Genomic DNA, 7,247 nt, shown 5'->3' with positions numbered 1-7,247 from the left:
CCGAAAATTTCATTCGGGTTTTTCCTTAACATCTTATGGAAAAAAACCTGAACAAAGTTTTTGGCTAACCCAATATATGAATAGTTGGTGGCACAAGTGGGATTTGAAGTCAGAGAACTGACTCTTGAATCATTATATTAGCACTGAGTACTTACCATGTGTCAATTACTGTACCTAGTCTTTTATCACTTACTTCTCCAGTTTTATACCATATGATACTATGAAACAGGCAATTTATATATGGAGCCACAGAGACTAAGGGAAGTAATTTGCTCAAGTTTTTACAACTTGAAAGTGATGGAAGTGATATTTAAACTTTGGTCTGTCTGATAGCAAGCCTGAGCCCATATTATATAGCTTCTAAAGCAAAGTGTTAACTGTTCAATATTAAATATTGTGTAAACCATATATATGCAGCTTTAAAACAGTTAACTGATGTCTTATTCTGTCCTTCCTTTCTTCATTTAACAAACATCGATTAAGCCCCTATGATATTTTAGCTACTATACTAGACACAACAAAGAATTCCAGTTAAACGTCTCAGAAGTCATTGCCGATATTTAGACACTTCTGTTAGAATACTTCCAATAGTGCCTCACTCTGATGACACTTGAGTGTACCAGCCTGGTTTCCAATTCCCAGCTCCTGCATTGTGCGTGCGGCTTGAGAGCTTCCTTTGGCTACCCAAAACCTGCTTTGTCTGCCTATGTGGTTAGCTGCGGGTAACCCGGAATTAATGCCTCTCAGGAACAACTTCATCCAGAGACTGATGGCAGCTGGTATATAAACACCCCGGCTCCATCTCTCCGGTGGGATAATTCTGAGGTGTGTATTCTACACTGGCTTCCAGAGTTTTCCATGGAATTAAGCTCCAGGTGCTGACTTGTAGCTGGCTTGGGTTGGCCAAAAAGCTGGTTAGGTTTTCCCATAACATCAAATGGAAGAACCCAAATGACTTTTTCGGCCAACTCAATACATCTCCTATCAGTTGCCCTTCCCATCCTGCCTCGTTTTCCTGCTCCCTATCTGGTGTTTCTTTTGCCTCCCCAAATGTCTTGGGGTCTACTTTTGAGGCAACCCCAAGTGGGACTGGGTTCCTAAGGGTTCTTATATCCTATCATGACTGGATATTTGGATTCTCATGAAGGCAGGTAGTTAGATTTAAACTGCCTTAGGAGTTCATTCTTGGGCTAGTAGTGGTTTATCAGTGGGCTCCAACCAGTTTGGTACCAGGGACCAGTTTCATGGAAGACAGTTTTCCCACAGACCAGGGGCATCGGGGATGGTTTTGGGGAGATTCAACACATTACAGTTATTGTGCACTTTATTTCTGTTATTACGTCAAGTCCAGCTCAGATCATCAGGCATTGATCCTGGCGACTGGGAATCCCTGGTTCAATTCATTCTTACCATAACTTATGTGGGGTTGTTGAGAGCTATCACCTACAAGATCCTAGACTCTTAGTGGCTATCAAAAAAAGATAATGTACCAAACTTTCTCCTGAGAGGAAATGTTCTTATCTTGCAGGAATTTACTTTGTGAGGCCCCTGGAACAAAGGATACTTAGGGAACAAGGTAATTGAATATGGTATTATTTTCGTTTTCTTGAATCTTTCTGTTTCAAAGGATATGCTTATTGCTCTTGTTGTGAATGGAATACATCCTGAACTCATGAAGGGTTTGGGTGGGCTTTACCGGACAAGTCTGAATGGGAAACCTGGGAGCCATCCTTAATCTCCTTAGAGAGCATTTTCATTTTGCTGTCCAACAAAAGTTTACTGAACCTTTATGGGGCTGACCCCCAGGCTAAGCAATGTGGAATACTGACAAACACACAAAATGGATAAAATGCACAGTTTCATCTAAAAATTCTTAGGTCTGGGACAGCAATGGAAATGCCACCACCACCCTCCCACCCTCACCCTTTCAGAGCTCATTTGGATGGTAATACATTGTGTCCTGGAGAACAATCAGAAAACCAAAATGACTTGGTAAATTTGCTTGATTTTAAAAATATAATCTCAGGGAGGGGAAATAGTCTGTCTATGAGACAAATGGTTACCAATCTTAAAATAGTTCTTGCTTTATTTTTACCCAGCCAACAAACATTCTCTTTTAGAGTCTTAACCTAATTTCCCAGAGCTGCCTGGCCTATCTTTCTCCTCTAATTTTAATGTTCTACTCAAGTCTTTAAGGTCTCAGTTGGTTAATGTTTAATGCGTTCCACAACCAGTGTTTGATGTTTATACTTTATTGGGCTAACCAAATTTGTAGAGCAAATTAAAAGTGTGCAGGTCTTTGGCAAGCCACATTGAGATATGTGTTGCTCAGAAACCATCTCCTTGTTCTATACTGCATGCCCCAAATAGTTTCAATTAACTGTTCTCTGTTCTTGGCAATATATGCAGTTTTCTGCATTGCTTTTGGGGAGCAATTAACTTCCTAGATTTATAAACATCATACCCTCATACCCTTTCAGAAAGCAAGTCACAGCCAAGAGTACCACTTCTGTGTGAAGTGAGAGTGTCAGCAACAGGTAACCTATTAAGCCAGATTGACCAAAGACCATAAAAAAGTGCACTTGAGAGGGAGTGGGGGAAGCTGGGAGGGGAAGATGGGGGGCAGGGCGGGGGAGGAGGGAGTAAGAATTGAAGAGCTGATATTTTTGTTCAAGCAGAAACACACACATAATTTGAAGAAATCATACAAATATAATCACACACAGATTAGGTAGAGCCATTACTACAATCACCTGAAGAAATATATTATTTCTCTTACTCATGGGTTTAATTTCAGTCTCTTATTTTGAACTAACTGAGCAGTGTGGTGTCATACAATGGACAGGGTGGGGGAAACCGAAGCTTGGAATCTCCAGCCTGCTAGCTCAGGTCTCCTGTTGCAATGTTGCCCTTAACCTCGCTGGACATCAACTACACCAGAAGAGCATTGGCTATGATCACTGGAGTGGCTCCCACTTCAGGTATTTTTGGGATGTGATCCCATCTTTAGTCTCGTTTTTAGTCATAAAATGCCTGGGGAATGGGATGTGGGGCTTACACTAATCCTTTATTTTTAAGGTTTTTTTTTTTTTTTTTGATGTGGACCATTTTTTAGACTCTTTATTGAATTTGTTACAATATTGCTTTGGTTTTAGATTTTGGCTTTTTGGTCACCAGGCAGGTCCCAGACCAGGGATTGAACCTCCATTCCTGGCATTGGAAAGTGAAGTCTTAACCACTGGACCACCAGGGAAGCCCCTACACCAATCTTCTTAAAGGACACAAGTTTCACAAATAATTGCCCCAAAGATGACAACTTTAATTTTTTTCAAAGCATGCCTTGATTGTGGCCAGCTATTAGCAATTCTTCTCTCCATGTTTTTAAGCCAATATTCTCTTTCAGCTTTGCTGAGGGACCTCAGTTTGACACAGTGTGAAAAGATGTTAAGAAGGTTCTGGTATGTAATCAGCAGATGAAAACGAGGAATCCCCAAACTGCAGGGTCACTGATGGACTGGGAGTGGGGATGGGGGGGGGAGGGGGTGCAGTGGGGGAGGCCTCAGATTTCCCGGGGGTCAGATTTCCTCTGTCTCCTCAAGGCTGCAAAGAGTCAGGCCAGGTCTGTAGCGATAGCTGCTTTCCTGGCACATCAGCAGTGGCTGAACACTAATGTGTTTAACAGTTGGACTTATTTTTAATCTACTGTATTAGGAGCACAAATTTAATCAAGAACAAAATGTTACCAATGTTGTTTTTTTTGTTCCCGCTTATGCATATATCCTTAACACTGTTTTGTATTCTCTTGTGATAGAAAGCTCTCCATCTGATACGACTTATTTCATAACATTAGTTGTTGTTTTTTTTTTTTTAAGTGCAAGTATATGTGGAGGAAAAAAAAGAGAAACAAGGAGCTGAATTTTCACTCAATGCAGCCCCCCTTGCTTAAAGAAATAACTGCAGTACAGATTTTAACAATTAACATTCCTGCAGTGGATGTCGTTATGGATGGAGCTAATAAATGTTTTCAAACACTCCTCTGCGCAAATACACCGTTCAGCTTATTTTCTGTCATTTGATGGCATGGGTGGGTTGAGACATTCCTCTAAGCGTTTTTTTTTTTCCTTCCAAGTCTAAGAAAGAGATCTTATCTTCCTACCCACCCTCACTCACCCCCTTCCTCTGCCCTTCCCTCTCAGCGCCTACTTCACTGAAACCTGACTTGCAGGTCAGCGGGCTGGTAACAGATTAATTTTACTCTGTGAGGAACACCAAGCATTTTGGCCAGGAAACATGAGAACCCTGTTATAATATTACCGTTTTTCTAAATTAAATATTAGGAAAAATTAAACCAAATTGTGGCACAAAGTGCAATGGAAAATATTTCTCTTCCAAACACTCCTCTGTGATAAATGCCTCTGTAAGTGAAAGCACAATAAATATGCCCTACATTAAAAACCTAGATTATTCAGGTTTTAAGACTTATAGCTAAAAGTGGTTTAATGTTTCATGCCTAATAATAGATTACTCCTATCACATTTCTAACCTTTATTTCTCCTAGCTTTGAAGTCCAGCCATATAAAGGTTGTTTGTAGAACCACACGAAAGTTAAAGCAAATATTACTTAGAATGATTCATACCGGCAAGAATTTGCAATGAAGGCAGAGGTTTTTTTTTTTTTTTTTTGGTGTGTATGTGTGTCTGAATCAAAGGAAATGAAATGTTTGTAATATTTTTTGGTTGATAAATTTATTAAAACATTTTAGAGGCTTGTAGTAGAGACACAGCTGACATAAACAAACTGACTGGAAACAGATTATATTCTGCTCTGTGGGGGAGGTGGAATTTAAAGGGGGAAAAATTCCCTGGATTTCAAAAATTGCCACCAGGTCACAGCAATACTTAATTAACGGAATACATTAACGGAAAGCTATAACGTAGATGCTAAAAAAAAAGTGAGTGAGGGAGAGCAGTCAAGTTCATTTAATCCTCTGTTTTTTGCTTACAGATTAGCCTTTCAGAATGAGCAACCTAATTTTTTTTTTTAAAGGATACATTTACCTTCCAGAGCTTTTCATAGCAAAACATTTTGCATGGTTGCAAAAGAAATTAATTTGTTGCCAGTTGCTCCATACTGGCAGGAATTCTGAATAAAGAATGTAAGCAATCTATCTTTGTTTGCAAGATATAATTAATCTGGCAGTTAAAATTCTTTGGAAACATTCTGATGACTTATGTGGAAAAGTAGCGCAGCATTTTCAAAGAAAACTCAGAACTGTATGCAGGGGAAGATAAAAGATATATGAAGTGTTTGTTCTAAGCAATACTATTCATTTAAAGATCATAATGTAACCCCACCCTAGCAATTATTGTGAAAAACAAGACAAATCTCTGTCTATAGCTTTCTGACACAGTCTTGATTTGAGAAACAAAATAAGCACATTACTGTTATAGTCTAATAGACTGCAAGCTGTTTTATTAGAGTCAGCTGAATCCTGTTTTGCATAAAAAAGAACTCTGTTTGCTATCAAGAACACATTTACATTAATATGACTTTGACAAAGTAAAATAAAATCGCATTAAGATGATGTAAGTAGATAAGACAATGAAATCTCTGTGAGAGAGTTTTGGCATACACTAATTACAGTCAAGTCCCTGCAGGAAAAGAACATATTTTTACACCAACTATCCATGTGTTTGAAAATGTAGAGAGCCCAAAATGCAATCCTTGGTTTAGGTATTTCCTGAATACATTGTGCTTCTGAGGTAGATTTTTTTTTTTTAAAGGAGCCTGCCTGATAAATAATACTTTCAGTTACTATAATACAAGCAAGTTTCTTTCTGAATACCAGCCTGTAATCATCCTGATTATTTTAAGGGACTTTCCAATATAGGACAGCTGAAAACAAGGTTTTAGATTACATGGTAATTTAGGAATGCATGAAAAGCTAAGCAGTTACCATAATAGGGTTCTGGATAAACTTCATGGTTTTTAGAGCAAAACATAACAACATATGTTTTGTGATTTGTTTCAATGATTTTTCTATATTTTTTTCTGTTCAGGTTCTATCAAAATATTTGGAGACCTCCTCTGTACAGCGTTTTTATAACCTTATTTTGAAAACTTTGATGTCTCTCTTTTTAGTTCGGTCATTAAAAGAAAGGCAATGATGGATGATGATAATGCTGTGGATTTTATGACTAATCATTTCTTGGCAGCGGCCATATTTCTTCCGTAGTGAAACTTTAATATTCCTTTGGCCTTGCACAGGCTTAAAAAAAATTTCTTTTTTGGAACTGTGCTACACCAGCTACTTATTAAGTGTTACCAAACAGTTATTGCACAAAAGTTAGCACTCTGATTTAAAACCTGACAAAACAAAGCAATCAGGAAAGAGTATTTCTCCTCCTTCCTGGCTCCTCACAAATTTTGGGTGCCTTGCAATTGCGTTTTCCTCCGTTTTAAAGGCAAGTCTGTGGAGAACAACTACACAGATGGTAGAAAATTTGAGAGGGAAAAAAGTCTCCTAAGGTTGAGATGGGCTACAATCTGCATTTCCTCTCCTCAGATTGTCTTTGTGACTATGCAGTTTTTATGAGGAGCCTGATTTTCTGCCTGGAATCTTTGATGTATTGTTCTTGAAGTTGCAACAACAAACACCAGGTGTCTCCACTTAGCTGAGCTAAAGGTTCTGAAAAGGAAGGTGGCTTTGCCAGGAAAAGTTGAAGCAGCCTACCCCGTTCCCCGGCTCCCTGGTGCTCTCTGCTGCTGCCTGGACGAGCCCAGGAGGGCGGCGGGGGTGGGGGAGGGGAGTTCATTTTTTGATGAGGATGCAAATAGAGCTTGTTGACTCAGGTCGCATCTGGAAGGGAGCCTGCATTTTGGAAGTCATGAAGACTGGTGCCCCTGGAAACACTAGGGTGCTGGGCAGGGAGTCTAGTGAACCAGGTGGCGGTGATCCAGACGGCGTTCTTGGTCTACTTTGATAGGGACTTGCCGTTGTGAAAGGCAAGAGACCAGTACTCGGTGGATGGGAGTCTTCTTCTTGTGGGAGAGAGACACCATGGGGACCTTTCCTTTGGGTACAACTAGCGTGAAGACCGCTGGTGACTCAGAAGGTAAAGAATCTGCCTGCTATGCAGGAGACCTGGGTTTGATCCCTGGGTCAGGAATATCCCCTGGAGAAGAGAATGGCTATGCACTCCAGTATTCTTGCCTGGAAAATCCCATGGACAGAGTAGCCTGGCGG

The 7,247-nt window shown here is 39.9% G+C and overlaps 1 long non-coding RNA gene across 1 annotated transcript; it reads left to right on the top strand.

Annotated features, from left to right (window-relative positions):
* Positions 1–2,749: 2,749 nt before the first annotated feature.
* Positions 2,750–4,010, top strand: LOC113885585. Its single transcript, XR_003509252.1, has 3 exons — positions 2,750–2,981; positions 3,404–3,458; positions 3,873–4,010. It is a non-coding gene; the product is annotated as an uncharacterized LOC113885585 (long non-coding RNA).
* The last annotated feature ends 3,237 nt before the right edge of the window (positions 4,011–7,247 follow it).

Source organism: Bos indicus x Bos taurus, chromosome 28 (assembly GCF_003369695.1).
Source record: "Bos indicus x Bos taurus breed Angus x Brahman F1 hybrid chromosome 28, Bos_hybrid_MaternalHap_v2.0, whole genome shotgun sequence".
Classification (NCBI taxonomy): domain Eukaryota; kingdom Metazoa; phylum Chordata; class Mammalia; order Artiodactyla; family Bovidae; genus Bos; species Bos indicus x Bos taurus.
The sequence above is the reverse complement of the archived record's forward strand: the minus strand, read 5'-3'. Positions and strand labels throughout refer to the sequence as shown.